This window comes from Hibiscus syriacus, unplaced genomic scaffold (genome assembly GCF_006381635.1).
Source record: "Hibiscus syriacus cultivar Baekdansim isolate YM2019G1 unplaced genomic scaffold, ASM638163v2 tig00009023_pilon, whole genome shotgun sequence".
NCBI lineage: Eukaryota > Viridiplantae > Streptophyta > Magnoliopsida > Malvales > Malvaceae > Hibiscus > Hibiscus syriacus.
The window spans coordinates 426,084-443,765 of NW_024062184.1; positions in this window are offsets into that span (position 1 = coordinate 426,084).

Genomic DNA, 17,682 nt, shown 5'->3' on the forward strand with positions numbered 1-17,682 from the left:
CTCTAGCAAGGAAGCATGGGAGAAGCTGTAAACCTCTTACAAAGGATCCAAATAAGTGAAGAAGGTTCATCTCCAAACATTAAGAGGTGAATTCGAATCCTTACACATGAAAGCATCTGAGTCTATTTCAGATTATTTCTCAAGAGTAGTAGTTGTTTCTAATCAATTAAAAAGAAATGGTGAAAAGTTAAAGATGTGAGGATAATAGAAAGATGCTCCGTTCGTTGGATCCCAAATTTGAGCACATTGTCGTGACGATTGAAAAAACTAAAGACTTGGAAGAAATGACGATCGAGCAACTCCAAGGATCATTGCAAGCATACGAAGAGAAGAAACTCAAGGATATGCATGAAAGCCAACGCAATGATAGAAACCAACGTGGTCAAGGCAGAGGTAGAGGTCATGGACGAGGTGGAAGCCGAGGTCGTGGATGAGGCTGGAAATACAACAACAACAATTCCAACAACAAATATGAGAAAGGAGAAAGCTCAACACGAGGCCGTGGAAGAATCAATCAAACTCAAGGCATGACAAATCTCAAGTTTGATGTTATAATTGTCAAAAGTTTGTGCATTATGCTTCAGAATGTAGAGCTCCCAACAACAAAATTGAGGAGAAGGCCAATTACGTGGAGGAAAAGATAGATGGCAAAGAAACTCTTCTTCTAGCACGAAAGGAAACTGATGGTGGCCAAGCAAATTCCTGGTATCTTGACAGTGGTGCAAGCAATCGCATGTGTGGAAGGAAAGCCATGTTCGTGGAGCTAGACGAGTCAGTAAGCGGAAATGTTTCGTTTGGAGATGATTCCACAATAGCAGTGAAAGGGAGAGGTAACATTCTTATCCGTTTGAAAGATGGGAGACATCAATTTATTTCAAATGTCTACTATGTGCCCAATATGAAAAGTAACATCTTAAGTTTAAGGCAACTAGTAGAGAAAGGTTATGATATTCATATGAATAATTATAATCTTTCTATAAAAGATGATAAGAATAACTTCATTGCTAAAGTGTCAATGTCAAATAATAGAATGTTCTTGATCAACATACAAAATGATGTTGCAAAGTGCCTGAAAGCTTGCTACAAAGATGCATCATGGCTTTGGCATTTTCGATTTGGGCATCTAAATTTTGGAGGTCTAGAGCTGCTATCTAAGAAGGAGATGGTGAAGGGACTACCTCATATCAACCATCTTGACCAGCTTTGTGAAGGGTGTCTAGTCGGGAAACAATTCAGGAAAAGCTTTCCAAAGGAGTTAGAAACAAGAGACAAGAAGCCACTCGAGCTCATCCATACCGATGTGTGGACCGATCAAGCCGAGCTCTCTCGGTAACAGTAACTATTTTCTTCTCTTCATTGATGATTTTTCAAGAAAAACCTGGGTATATTTCTTGAAACACAAGTCAGAAGTGTTCGAAGTCTTCAAGAAGTTCAAAGCAGCAGTGGAAAGAGAAAGCGGTAGAAAGATCAAAGCCATGAGATTCGACCGAGGTGGAGAATTTACTTCCAAGGAGTTTCAAGAGTTCTGTGAAGCAAATGGAATTCTCGACCAATGACAGTTCCTAGATCCCCCCCAGCAAAATGGTGTGGCAGAAAGAAAGAATAGAATAATCCTCGACATGGCACGAAGCATGCTCAAAAGCAAGAAACTACCCAAGGAATTTTGGGCGGAAGCAGTATCGTGTGCAGTCTACTTGACAAACCGATCTCCAACAAGAAGTGTATGGGAAAGACACCGCAAGAAGCATGGAGTGGAAGAAAGCCTGGCATTTCCCACTTGAGAACCTTTGGAAGTATAGCCCATGTTCACGTACCAGACGAGAGAAGAACGAAGCTTGATGATAAAAGTGAGAGTTTTATCTTCATCGGTTATGATGCTAATTCGAAGGGCTACAAGTTATACAATCCAGACAATAAGAAGTTTGTGATTAGTCGAGATGTGGTCTTCAACGAAGAAGGAGAATGGGATTTTAACTCTCATACAGATGACTTCAATTTCTTTCCCAGTTTGAAGAAGATGAGCAGACAATGAGGGAACAACTAGATGAATCTCAACAAGAGCTTGCAACTCCACCCACTTCACCAACATCAACCACTCAAGGAGACTCATCACCTTCGTCATCATCAAGTGGGAGTCAAAGTGAAAGAGTTGTGCAACGTACAAGAAGCCTTAGAGATCTCTATGAGGTAACTGAACGACAAGATAATCTTACATTATTTTGTCTGTTTGTCGATTGTGAACCATTGAGTTTTCAAGAAGCGGTACAAGAAAAGAAATGGAGAGATGCGATGGATGAAGAAATCAAGGCCATCGAGAAGAATGGCACATGGGAACTTACCTCACTTCCCAAGGGACATAAGGCGATAGGTGTCAAATGGGTGTACAAAACAAAGCAAAATGCCAAAGGAGAGATTGAAAGGCACAAGGCGAGGCTAGTTGCTAAAGGCTATAGTCAAAAGGCTGAAATTGACTATGATGAGGTATTTGCTCCTGTTGCTCGATTGGAGACTGTCAACACACCTTTTCATCCTACTAGGATTCAAACTCCTAAAAATAAGATATAATTTTGCTAGGATTCAAACTCCTAAAAATAGATAGAGTTCTACTATTATTTAAACTCCTAAAGATAGGATCCACAAGCATTATAAATAGTCATTGTAACTCACTATTGTAACACATTCGGAAGAGGATATACGAAATACCAAGCAAAAAATTACAAGCAACTCGTAGCCATTTTTCGAAGCATTTATATTTTGAAAGGTAAAGTTCATACCTTCGCATGTTATTTTTCCTTACCCTTGCTGTGTTTTGATTCGAAAGAAAACTGAGAGAAATGTTTTTAGCCGATGAACGGGGAGTTTTCGAGATCTATTTTTGTAGATCTAGTCCCCGAGGCTTGTGTTTTTGAAAAACTATTCGGATTTTTATAAATGGGTCGTGTGGATCCGCGTGTTTTGTCGTTTTTTTCTTAGATTGGCTTTTAATTTTGACCCCTAATTCATTTTTTATTTTAATTTAACCCTTATTATATATGTATATATATATTTATTTATTATTTATTATAATTTTTTTCATTTTTCTTTGCGTTATATTATATTATTTTCCTATTATTATTATTATATATATATATATATATATTATATTATTATTTTTTATCTATGTTTACTTATTTACTATTTTTTTACTATATTTTCCTAACGTTATATATATATTCTTACTTCATTTTATTTTATATTTCTATGATTACTATTTTTAGTTAATAATATATGTATATTTATTTTTCATTTATTTATTATTATTGTTACTATTTAGTATTTTATTATATTATACATATATTTTTTTATTTATTTATTTTATTTATACTATTTATTTATTTTCATTATGTTTTTAGTTTCTTTGCTCTTATTATTATTTTTCTTTTTTTAAAAAACACTTTACCTTTTTATTCTTTTTTGTATATATATTTTTTTCTTCATTTATTTTATTTTATTCAATTTCATTTTTTTTATATTTGTTTCATCCAATTATTTTATTTTTATTATTATTGGTTTCATTTATTTCCTTGGTTTACTCTTTAGTTTTGTTACTTTCTTTTATTATTATTTTTTTTAACATCTTATTTTAATTTTTTAAGGGTATTTCCGTAAACTCATTAAAGGTAAGTAATTCGGATCAAATTTTACCTTTTAATTTAACTTGCAATTTTCTTAATCAAAGACAACTGGAAATTACGTAGCACCGAAAGGGAGGTTCAAGGGTGCTAATCCTTCCTTGACCGTAACCGACTCCCGAACCCGACACATCTTTGGAAAGACGCAGATCAGGTAAGAAATAGGGTATCCGATCAACCCATTTGTTTTAAATAAATGATCGGTGGCGACTCCCAATCCACATTTTCAAGTCGAAACCCAATTCCGAGGCCCAACCGAAATACGGTTGCGACAGCTTGGCGACTCCACTGGGGACACATGTAAGTGAGTCAGGCTAAGGTAATTTCCAGTTATCTTTTTAATGAAAAGGGTAAGTTTAAATTTTAAGGTAACATTTCGATCCTTATTACTTACTTTTGATTATATTTTTGAGTAAATAGTTGTACTGACCGTTTTTTAATGATTTCAGCCCTTAAAGATTTTTCATCCAAAGGCTCTATACCCGAGCTCCGAACCCGTCTTAAGTGAGGGTGAAAGCGACGCCTTCGTGTGAATTTATTCATCGTATGGGCCTAGCAAGTAACCTTCGGGATTCATATACCTTATGCCTTCGTGTGAATTTATTCTCCGTATGGGCATAAGGGAATGTTTCCTCTCGAGTTTAACTTAGTCCACACAAGCCTGTGATGGGTTTAGGACTAAGGGTCTGGTAAGCCCAAGGGGGCACCGGCAAGGATAACTCGAGTACCTTTTTTTTAGAACCTAAACCCGGAGACTACAAGGAGTTAGGGCCCACCCCAAAACCTGATTTTAAACCCTAGGATGCCGAAATTATTTTCTGCTTTACTTTCTGTTTAAAACATGTGAACTAGAAATTTATACGGTTAGGACTTGTTCAAAATCAACTTGCGGGATAGAGATCATGTCCGGGTAGGAATAATAAGCATGTGGGGTAGATATCATGTGGGGTAGGACTTTTATTTTCATGATTGCTTTGATTATTATCTTTACCTTACTAATTTTTTTCATTTTTTCCTCTCTTTTATTTTATTTCCATCATCTGCATCATTCAAAAGAGGTGTTGATCCACCAAAAAATGTGTTCGTTAACCATAAATAATCTGCATTAATGGACAAAGGTGTTGTAATACAAGAGATTAAAAACCCCGAGGTACGACTATGGTCCGAGATGACTCAAAAAGAAAAGGGAGACAGTCTTCAAGAAATATATGTGTCAGAGCTTGTTAGATATGCCTCTATCAGCCTAAAACAGAAAATGTGCAAGAACTTCGAGACATCTGGGACAGTTGGAAGAATGATCGAAAATAGAAGTTCAGTCAGCGGTATGGTGACATTGCACTTTTGCTTCATGTTAAGACCAGTGAGCCCTTAATCAGAGCCTTGGTTCAATTTTGGAACCCGGGATACAGTTGCTTCACTTTTAACCAAGAGGACATGGTACCTACCATCGAGAAGTATACTACACTATTATACTGTGAAAGCATTAAACTGGAGCAAGCCTACATAAAACACATCAAGAGTCAGCCTTTCAAGAACAGAATGGATAAGATAGCAGGAGTTGATGAAAAGTGGGTGACTGACCAACTCCGAAACAAAGGTAACGGGCAAGAAATTCAGTGGATCCACATAAGAAAACTAATGAATGACCACCCTGATGAATGGAAGACTATAGACCTTTTTTGCACTAGGTCTGTATGGCTTGATCATCTTTCCGAATATTTTGGGATGCATTGACACGATCATGGTGGAACTGTTTGAGCAACTTCCGAAACGAGTCAACCCAGCACCAACCATCTTAGTCGAGACCTTTCGGTCTCTCAACCATTACCGAAGAGCTGACGAAGGTAGATTCATTGGATGTGTTCAGCTCCTTCAAGTCTGGATTCACAACCACTTCTAGAAGACTAATTGGGTTGCCTACCGCCGATTTAGCACTACGTATTCACCTTTGAGAGAGTTCATCACCATGAAATGGCATGAAGAAACTTCAAAAGAGAAGTGGATGAAAGTCTTCACTCATCTATCAAGACCGAGATATTACTTGGAGAGCCCCCTGGTTGTTCCTTAGTGACGTTCTTTTCCAAAGTGGGGACTCTGACACTATGACCTTACCTGAACTTTGGGATGTAGTTGGGTATGCTCCATTGTTAGCACTTAGACATTATGGGGCACGTCAGTTTGTCCCAGCAACATGCGGACTAGCTAAATCAGAGTTTGAGTATCACAGTGACAACTATAAGAAGATGATCAATGAAGCAGTCGATTCATGGAAGAAAGTATTCCGGATGGATGTGGTAACTACCAGAAACATGCTTGCTCCGGACTATGTGGAGTGGCGAAGATTGAGAAAAATTGACAATATCCCGGTGCCAGACTGTGAGGACACCTGAACCCTGGAAAAACATCTCAGGCCCGTCTTTTCTAAACTTGAGATAGCCAAAATAGAGTTTGAAGCTGTGAATAACGAGCTGAAGTAGAAGGTAAAAGAACTTGAAGCTGAGCGCTATCAGTGGAAGCTAGATGTCGACTCTCAGAAAGATCGAGCAGATAAACTTGAAAAATAACAGAAAAAAGTCTGTTTTGAGGTCAAAGACTTGAGAAATGGGTATCAAGATAAAGTAAAGGATAACTCCAAGTTGAAAGTGGCTTCTGAATACTGGAAAGACGAAGCTCATAGCCTGAAAAGAAAGTTCGAAGGGCCTGATGAGAGAGCTTGAAAGGAACAGATGAAGACTGCCCAGAGGCGCTTAGCAGACAGTCAGCATCAAAACCAATGCTTGAGAATCCAGATGGCTAATCTGGAGAAACAACATGAGAGAGATGACAAAACAATAGCTGAGTTAGAAGCTATTGTAGATGGGTTCAAGAAGAAAGTGAGCGAGCTTCAGATAGTACTCTTCGACGGAGGTTTACAGTGGCGTTTCCATTGGGAGCAAGCACAACAAAGGGTGAAGGCCAGAGACGCAGTCATCTGAGACTTCCTGGATCAAGTACAGAAGATAGCTCGTCATCTACACGGCCTGGCAAGGGAAACTGGAATGGTTCGACAAGGCATACAACCAGTGACAGATGAAGACAGAAGACTTGTCAATCTACTAGAAGCTGTTCGGGGTCTAGAGGATTTAGTCCGAATGTACCTTTGATCGTTTTTATGTCTCTTACAAGATAAAACATTTTTGTCTAAGTAAATATTATTTATAATAATGGACACTTTTCTAGATCAATGCCTCGAACATTTCATGCATTCTTGCATTTTTCATTTTTGCCTTTTTGCATCTTTATCCACATTTTCAAGCATTTTCACAAACATGAAATTAAGTCATGAAGGACTCGATGAAGTAGATTTAACCACATGGAAACAAGATTGTAACATTAAAGATCCTGATCAGCTGATGGTAGGACAAAGCCAGCTAGGATGATCTAAGAAAAGAATCCCCATATCCTAAGGACTACGATGTTGAAGCTGTTAAGTGTTACCACATAAGAAGCCCCAAACATTCCTATGAGAACTATAAGGCGCTGAAGCGCAAGATCCAAAACCTGATGGATTCGGGGGCATAAACGGCCGAAGAATAGGGCATGACATATACCATTTGCACTTAGAGGATTGTTTTGTTTAAACACGTCTCTAATCTTTCATCGTTTTCTTAATCTTTTAAAGGATTGAATTTATGCTACTTTCTAAGGTGGAGCAAATGAACAAATTCTAATCTTTAGTTCTTCGAATATTAAATGAATTAAGGATTCTTTTAATTCTTCAAGAATTATAGATTTTTGACATATGAAAGGTTAGACTTTTCTTATCCTGTCTCAAACCCCAAAACAAAATACCTTGATTCTTTACCCAAAATAACTAATGGTCATTACCAAAAAGACCAAATTTTGACATTACCTCCCTTTGAAATTCTTGAACATTACCTTTATCTTTTTGATACACCCACACCTTTCTTTGAGTCAATAAGATCCCACCACTGTCTTTTTTAGACTCAAAAATAACCTTTCTTACCATTAAAACCCAAGGCATTGAGTTGTTCATTTTAACATGAGCATTCTTCTAAAGAACCAACTTGGGGTATCTCGTGGGGAGCCTGACATTGAGACATCTGGAAAAAAAAGAAGAAAACTTCATTCGAAATAATTCTATCATGCATTAATTACACTGTTTTCACGTGAATAGAATTAATCTTGAAAATCTATCCCCCTATGGATACCTCTTCTATGAAGATTTACATGTATGAAATGATGAACGACTTTCTTTGTTTATCCTTCACAACAGGAGAAAAAAATATATCCATTGTGTCCCCTTTTGAGCCTGTAGTATTTTTCTTCTAATTCAACCCTAACCAAGGATCACCCTCCACACTGGGGGGCAAGGTGGAAGTAATATGCTCACATGAGCGAATACATTGATTCAAATGAGATACCAAAAGGTGGACCAAATGGCAAGTGCGAAAATCCAATCAAGAACAAAAAAAGAAAAGAAGCAAAAAAGCAAAAAAAAACAAAGAAAAAAGAGAAACAAGAACAAAAATCAAAAAGAAAAAGGGACAAAAAACACATGCAAAGATTCCCTAAAAAAATGGCACATCAAGCTTCAAACTATGAGATTGATCAAGCACAATCATTCCCGAATCACTGAATCACTTCACTCGAAGATCATAGAGCATCAAAAGAGAGAAACATTTTGAGCAGGATTGAAGACATCATAATAAATTGACCATTGGTTCAACACCCTGAAACACTTGTTTGAAATGGCACATCAAGCTTCAAACTATGAGATTGATCAACCACAATCATTCCCGAATCACTGAATCACTTCACTCGAAGATCATAGAGCATCAAGAGAGAGACATTTTGAGCAGGACATGATTGAATGCATCAGAATGAATTGATCCTTGGCTCAACACCCTAAAATACTTGTTTGGGCCTATTTATCCTTTTCTTTTATAACCATGAACCCTGACCTACATTACATGCCTTAAAAGTCCCTTCTAATCATACATGGATTTCTAAACATAAGAGATTATCTTCAGATTTCATCCCGCCCATCAGGATTAATATTTGTTTGCAAAAAACAATGTAATTAATGCATGGTAGTGAAAAATAACAAAGGGGGGTTCAAGACGTAAATCCTGAATAACGTCTTGAAACCAAAGGAGGGTTCGAGTTGAAAACCTGAAAAGACGGCTCGAATATAAAAATTGTGCAACTGAGGCGATCACACAAATTCCTTGATACGACATCACACAACCCGAGTATGACCACGAAGGTTGGGAGTCAGAGAACACTTCCAGTAGAGGAGCATGCAAGCTACCCCATAAAACCGTTGAGCATCAAATGCCAAACCTATGAGCATCAAATGCCAAACCTTTGAGCAACAAATGCCAAACCTTTGACCAAACATAATAACCTGGGATTTTTTTATCCTTTCCTTACTTAACCACTTCCCAAAAATAGCTTTGATATTGGCACTTGTCAAATAGCTATAATTCATTGAAGGATTAACAATATAATTAATTCTTTGATATACGATGAACTCTAGTTTATGATTCGTCTCAATTGTAAAACCGTGAAAGTGACAATATTTTCAAAACTTTGGATCAAACATTTTTCAAAACTCTTTTAATTGATATTTTCATAACTTTGAAAATAAAAGAGAAAAAAAACATTTTTTTCAAGCAAGACAGTCTCTCTAGAGTGGATCTTGGTAAATGACATGTGACTTTTAGACACAAAACTCATGCTCAGAATCAATACTGAAGCAAGAAATGAGGAACATTTGGGGCATCTTTGAAGATTTAACATCAAATATTGGGGCATTTTTGGATTCAACATCCTCATGCAAATTATCAGACCTTTTTCAGGAGATAAAATATAACCAATTCATGTTACATGCATCTTATGCATACATTTTAGAGCATAATATTTATCATTTTCCACATACATAATTTTTTGCAGCTTTTAGAGTCAAGTTTCAACTTCAAGACGAAGGATACTCGATTCAAAAGCACCTTTAAAGATTCATGTTGGTTGCTTAACTCAGCAGCAAGAAGCTACACTTCGACCAACTCGATAGATTGAAAGTTTTTCTCAAAACAACACAATTTGTTCGAGAGTGGATTTCAACTTCACGACGAATGATATCTAGCTCGAAGTCAAACTTCATAATAAAGGGGTCTCTACGGTTTCAACTTCACGGCGAAGGGAATTGTGTCCACCCGCAACATACAATACTTGGATTTCAACTTCACGATGAAGGATATTCAAGTCAAGGCTCAACTTCACAACGAAGTGGCCATCCATGATTTCAAATCCATGACGGAGGATATCGTACCACTCGAGACAACACAAGTTCAACTTCACAACGAAGGGACGGCTGGTTGTCAACAAACAACTTCCCAATTTCAGAGCCAATTTCAACTTCACAGCGAAGAATATTGGACTCCAGACAACGCAAGTTCAACTTCACGACGAAGGGACCGCTGGTTGTCAACAAACAATAAATTTCAGAGCCAATTTCAACTTCACGACGAAGGATATTGGACTCCAGACAACGCAAGTTCAACTTCACGACGAAGGGACCGCTGGTTGTCAATAAACAATTTCTCAATTTCAGAGCCAATTTCAACTTCACAACGAAGGATATTGGACTCAAGACAACGCAAGTTCAACTTCATGACGAAGGGACCGCTGGTTGTCAATAAACAATTTCCCAATTTCAGAGCCAATTTCAATTTCACAGCGAATGATATTGGACTCAAGACAACGCAAGTTCAACTTCATGACGAAGGGACCGCTGGTTGTCAATAAACAACTTCCCAATTTCAGAGCCAATTACAACTTTACAGCGAAGGATATTGGACTCCAGACAACGCAAGTTCAACTTCACGACGAAGGGACCGCTGGTTGTCAACAAACAACTTCTCAATTTCAGAGCCAATTTCAACTTCACAACGAAGGATATTGGACTCCAGACAACGCAAGTTCAACTTCACGACGAAGGGACCGCTGGTTGTCAACAAACAACTTCCCAATTTCAGAGCCAATTTAAACTTCACAGCGAAGGATATTGGACTCGAGACAACGCAAGTTCAACTTCACGACGAAGGGACCGCTGGTTGTCAACAAACAATTTCCCAATTTCGGAGCTAATTTCAACTTCACAACAAAGGATATTGGACTCGAGGCAACACAAGTTCAACTTCACAATGAAGGGACGGCTGGTTGTCAACAAACAATTTCCTGATTCCAGATCCAATTTCAACTTCACGACGGAGGATATTGGACTCGGAACAATGCTACTTACTTGGATTTCAACTTCACGACGAAGGATATCCAATTCCAGGCTCAACTTCACGACGAAGGGGTCACCCGCGGTTTCAACTTCACGACGAAGGGAATCGTGCACACAAGCATCATCTATCTTTATATTGGATTTCAACTTCACGACGAGGGATATCCAACTCAAAGAAGGATTATATGTCAACAAAGACCTTCGAGTTCGACTACGCTCAACTCCAAGGCACATCATTTACAGCATAACTCAAGGCTAGAAGGGTTATCTGCCATCAAAATTGTCGAGTTCGATTCCATTCAGCTCGATGACACATCAATCGCACTACTTTTCGGTTGCAGTTAAGGTTTTCAAGTCGAGAAGAGGACCTGGATTAGCCGTGCCTTAGTGACAAGCAACCATTTTCAAGCAGCATAGCTTAAGTTAAGAAAAAGCTATCTGCCAATGAATATTTCTGAGTTCGATTCTGATCCAAGGTCTTTAAACCGAGAAGAAGACCGAAGGGCAACGGGAAGCCACGTGCTGATTCAAATTCCGAACTACGGCTTCAATTTCATATCATTTCAAGATGAACTCGACTTCACGATGGAGGAGTCATCCGTAACTCAATTCGACAGGGAGTTATTGAAACATTAGAGTCAATTTTTAGCTCCACTTAAAGAAAAGTGTGTCTTTTAATCTTTGCCTATCCCTGTTATACGACTATGGGCAAAGAGGGGCATCTGTCAACACACCTTTTCATCCTACTAGGATTCAAACTCCTAAAAATAGGATATAATTTTAATAGGACTCAAACTCCTAAAAATAGGATAGAGTTCTACTATTATTTAAACTCCTAAAGATAGGATCCACAAGCATTATAAATAGTCATTGTAACTCACTATTGTAACACATTTGGAAGAGGATATACGAAATACCAAGCAAAAAATTACAAGCAACTCGTAGCCATTTTTCGAAGCATTATATTTTGAAAGGTAAAGTTCATACCTTCGCATGTTATTTTTCCTTACCCTTGCTGTGTTTTGATTCGAAAGAAACTGAGAGAAGTGTTTTTGGCCGATGAACGGGGCGTTTTCGAGATCTATTTTGTAGATCTAGTCCCCGAGGCTTGTGTTTTTAAAAAACTATTCGGATTTTTATAAACGGGTCGTGTGGATCCGCGTGTTTTGTCATTTTTTTCTTAGATTGGGTTTTAATTTTGACCCCTAATTCATTTTTTATTTTAATTTAACCCTTATTATTTATATGTATATATATATATATATATATATATATATATTATATATTATTTATTATATTATTTTTTTTTTTTTCATTTTTCTTTGCGTTATATTATATTATTTTCCTATTATTATATATATATATATATATATATTTTTTTATCTATGTTTACTTATTTACTATTTTTTTACTATATTTCCTAACGTTATATATATTTCTTACTTCATTTTATTTTATATTTCTATGATTACTATTTTTAGTTAATAATATATGTATATTTATTTTTCATTTATTTATTATTATTGTTACTATTTAGTATTTTATTATTATATATATATTTTTATATATTTTTTTTAATTTTTTATTTTATTTATACTATTTATTTATTTTCATTATGTTTTTAGTTTCTTTGCTCTTATTATTATTTTTCTTTTTTTTTAAAACACTTTACCTTTTTATTCTTTTTTGTATATATATTTTTTTCTTCATTTATTTTATTTTATTTTATTCAATTTCATTTTTTTATATTTGTTTCATCCAATTATTTTATGTTTATTATTATTGGTTTCATTTATTTCCTTGGTTTACTCTTTAGTTTTGTTACTTTCTTTTATTATTATTATTTTCTTTTAACATCTTATTTTAATTTTTAAGGGTATTTCCGTAAACTCATTAAGGGTAAGTAATTCGGATCAAATTTTACCTTTTAATTTAACTTGCAATTTTCTTAATCAAAGACAACTGGAAATTATGTAGCACCGAAAGGGCGGTTCAAGGGTGCTAATCCTTCCTTGACCGTAACCGACTCCCGAACCCGACACATCTTTGGAAAGACGCAGATCAGGTAAGAAATAGGGTATCCGATCAACCTATTTGTTTTAAATAAATGATCGGTGGCGACTCCCAATCCACATTTTTCAAGTCGAAACCTAATTCCGGGGCCCAACCGAAAAACGGTTGCGACAGAGATTATCAGACTAATCATTTCTTTGGCAGCTCAAAACAAGTGGAAGATACAACAGATGGATGTAAAGTCTGCCTTCCTAAATGGATTTCTTGAAGAGGAAGTTTACATTTAGCAACCATCAGGCTATGAAGTCAAAGGGAACGAAGACAAGGTGTTGAAGTTGAAGAAGGCTCTTTACGGGCTAAAACAAGCACCAAGGGCATGGAATAGCCGAATCGACAAGTACTTCCAAGAGAATGGCTTCAACAAATGTCCCTACGAGCATGCTCTATATATCAAGATCAAAGATGAAGATATTTTGATCGTGTGCCTCTATGTGGACGATTTGATCTTCACCGGAAGCAACCCAAGCATGTTTAATGAATTCAAGGATGTGATGATGAAAGAATTCGAGATGACAGACATGAGGCTCATGGCGTACTACCTTGGCATTGAAGTTAAGCAACAAAATGATGGAATTTTCATTTCATAGGAAAACTATGCAAAGGAGATACTGAAGAAGTTCAAGATGGAGAACTGTAAGCCAATAAGCACACCAGCAGAATACGGGATCAAGATGACCAAACATGAAGAAGGAGAAAGTGTATATCCAACATTCTTTAAAAGTTTGATAGGAAGTCTACACTATCTAACTTGCACGAGACCCGATATTCTTCACACAGTTGGATTGGTTAGTCGCTACATGGAATCTCCAACAACCACCCATTTTAAAGCCGCAAAGAGAATTCTTCGCTATCTGAAAGGTACAATTGACTTTGTCTTGTTCTATTCAGTTTCTAATGATTAAAAAACTTGTTGGATATAGCGATAGTGATTGGGATAGAGATATAGATAATCGAAGGAGCACTACTAGATTCGTATTTTTCATGGGAGATACTGCTTTCACATTGATGTCAAAGAAACAACCGATTGTCACATTGTCCACTTGTGAAGCGGAATATGTTGCTACTACCTCATGCGTTTGTCATGCAATTTGGCTTAGAAATATATTTAATGAGATAGGTTTGATACAAGAAGAGCCTACCAAGGTTTGTGTGGATAACAAGTCAGCCATTGCCTTAGCAAAGAATCCAGTATTCCATGATCGAAGCAAGCACATCGACATTCGCTACCACTATATAAGGGAGTGTGTTGCAAGAAACGATGTGGAAGTTGAATACGTGAAGTCACAAGATCAAGTTGCCGATATTTTTACCAAGCCACTGAAGAGTGAAGACTTCATAAGATTAAGGAACTTACTAGGGGTCACAAGATCAAGTTTAAGGGGGGTGTTGGATCATAAACTTGATCCATTATGGGAGCCTAAACCCAAACCCAAACTAAATTAATGTCATTGCTTACATCATTTAAGTGAATATGTCATTACTTACATCATTTAAGTAAATATGTCATTGTTTACATCATTTAAGTAATGATGTCATTGCTTACATCAATTTAGTTAGGTGAGAGTTAGGTATTTGTTGAATTTGTAATGGTTTAAATTAGTTTATTTGTGTGGTGTAAGATTGTTCTTGGGTAGTATAAATACCCCTCCCCATTTTAGTTTTAAACATCAAGAAAAATTAAGAGCTTCTAAGTGAGTGAAGAAGCAAAGTCTTATAAGTGCGAGTTGTAGTTCTTGTTTTGAGTGAGAAATGCTCTTGTAATATTTGTTTGAATTTCAATAAAAATTGTTTGTGTGAGTGTTTTATTTCTAACAACTTCCTCTACTTGGTCGAATAGCGATGAGATCTTTCACACTCTTCATTGCTATCTCTCTCGCTAGGGAAAAGGCATCTAGATGCTCGTTAAGGTACGATGGAGAAATTTCTATTGCTAGAGCGGAGATAACTCGACCCCTCGGGTAAATTCTATACGTCGTAAGCTTGGGGTGAAGGTAACTCTACGCCTTAAAGAGTTTGTAGGTCTCTAAAGATATCTCGATTCTTCTACAGAAAATGGCGATGGTATCTCAATGTTATTTGTCCATAATGGAGACGTCTTAACTCGTATGGTTGGATAATAAAGAAACGATGAAGATATTATTTCATTTAGAATGTAGTGGAGGCATCTCGATGCTTTTAACTAGATAGAAGACATATCCATGTCATAATAACATGGTAGAAGTATCTCAATGCAATGACGACATTGCAGATTACATAAACATTCTTGGAGAGTTAACAAGGAATATATTCTAGGAGAATTTAAGTGTTTTAAATGAAGGAAAAAGAACTCTGGTAACTGCATGTATTAAAATTTTATCAGCACTACACATTACGCTAAAAGGAAGTTTTCCCTATCTTTTATGTGGAAACAACTAATTTGTATTCTGAGTCTTCCCTCATCTAAAGCGTAGACATGCTTATCTCATATATAGTATAGATGGTCTCATTCTATCTAATATAAAGGAAAGATGGAGGACTACGTAATAAGTTTGACTGAGATAAGTCTCGAGCCTAGAGGAATGTTAGGAGAGTTACTCTCGTAACTATTGGCTACACGATAATTACTAGTGTTACTTGTGTGCTTAGCCCTTTCTTGATGATACCTATGGTGTCATCGTAGTGATGAACATCCATGTTAGCAACATCCACTGCTTCTTAGTTGATAGGCCCAGTAGATTCATCAGCCTTTTTCTTGTATGCGACGGTGGTAGTGCTTGATGACGACTTGAGCTGTACTTTTTGTTCAAATGTTTGGATTGCCAAATTGATTAGAGTTGTGCATGGTCCGAACTAGGACAGGTTGATAGGGTGTGCTTTGTAAAATCAAGACCTTGAACGATGTCGCCTACCCATTGCCAACACTCATAGGAAAAGCCATTCGAGTGAGAAGAACATGTCATGTTGTCTATATTATCCTTGCTTTTTCATCTCCCTGTCGTATGCTACAATGGAATTGGAGGGTTAATTGATCCTACCATTGCAACTACGATTAGGTTGCCTAATAAGCTTGAGGCCACACACATGGTTTTAAAACAAAATTGCAGACCGAAAACGCGATAGCGACCGTGATATTACGGTAGCGCCGTTGTCCGAAATCAGTTTTCATGATTTTTGTGGTGGGTAACAGATTCACACCAATAGTGGTATGTCACACTTGTAATTTAATGGGTAACGGTGGATTGTTCCGATCACGGGACGCTATAAGCGTTATTCCAACCGTGATTCCAATTTCCAATTGCAATTTTTTCTTTGTTTTAAAAAATGAAAGGTCGGGGAAGGGGGAGGGGATTGCTTTATTTCTTTTTTTAATAATTTTTAAAATATAATTTTAAAGGATATATTAATTTGATATCCCTCTCACTTTTAGAATTTACAATAATCTAAATTTTTGCAATTTTATTTTAATTATATTTAATTTAGTCATTTTAGGGTAACTTGTGTGACATTTAAAAAAATTCACAACCACGATACCCGCAATAACTGCAATGACATTCGTTATGTCCGCAACTGTGATAATCGCGACGCGACCGAAAATGTGACTGCGAACGCTATTTAAAACCCTAGCCACACATGCAAGTTCTGCAACTTGATCTCAGTCATTGCCCAGAAAAAACCAAGTACATCAGGGAAATTTTAGGAAGATGATGGATTGATGTTGGTTATTTTGTTCTTGGGGATTCATCTCGACTTATTCCTTCCCATCAGGAGGTTTCCCTCGCTCACCGCTTTAATTATTATAAGTAACATTTGGTTTATGGAGACTATAGCGAATTTTTTATTTGGGTGGAGAACTGCAATCGATGATTTTAGTCATTTTAGGGTAACTTGTGTGACATTTAAAAAAATTCACGACCACAATACCCGCAATGACCACAATGACATCCATTACGTCCGCAACTGTGATAAACGCGATGCGACACGACCGAAATCGTCCGCGAACGCTATTTAAAACCCTGGCCACACATGCAAGTTATGTAGCTTGATCTCAGCCATTGGCCAGAAAAAACCAAGTACATAAGGGAAATTTTAGGAAGATGATGGATTGATGTTGGTTATTTTGCTCTTGGGGATTCATCTCGACTTATTCCTTCCCATCAAGAGGTGTTCCATGCTCACCGCTTTAATTATTATAAGTAACATTTGGTTTATTGAGACTATAGGTGATTTTTATTTGGGTGGAGAGCTGCAATCAATGATTTTAGAAGGAGAAATGTGTCGTGGTCGCCACTAGCTTATGGTGATAAAGAAAGTTTGGAGCTAAAAAGAGACAATTTAAAGAATAAGTCCACTCTCTGAATCTTGGCTGAAGGGTTTTATAGTAACTCTTAGTGTTGGTGTCAGACCTAAGGTCATTATGATTACTTGTAAGTTGACAAGTTGAATGGACATGATCGTCTGATAATAGATTTAATTTTCATAGACCATATGAGTCTATAAGATATCGTATCAAATGTTGTTGTTGATCGGAGGATATGAACCTCCAGAGTCATTAATTAAAGGAGTTCTTTCATATGTTTCGATTGGCAGGGAGTAAAAATGGAGATGTGACTCGTGGGGAAATCTAAAGGATGTGTAATAAAATTACATCTAAATTTAAATAGAAAT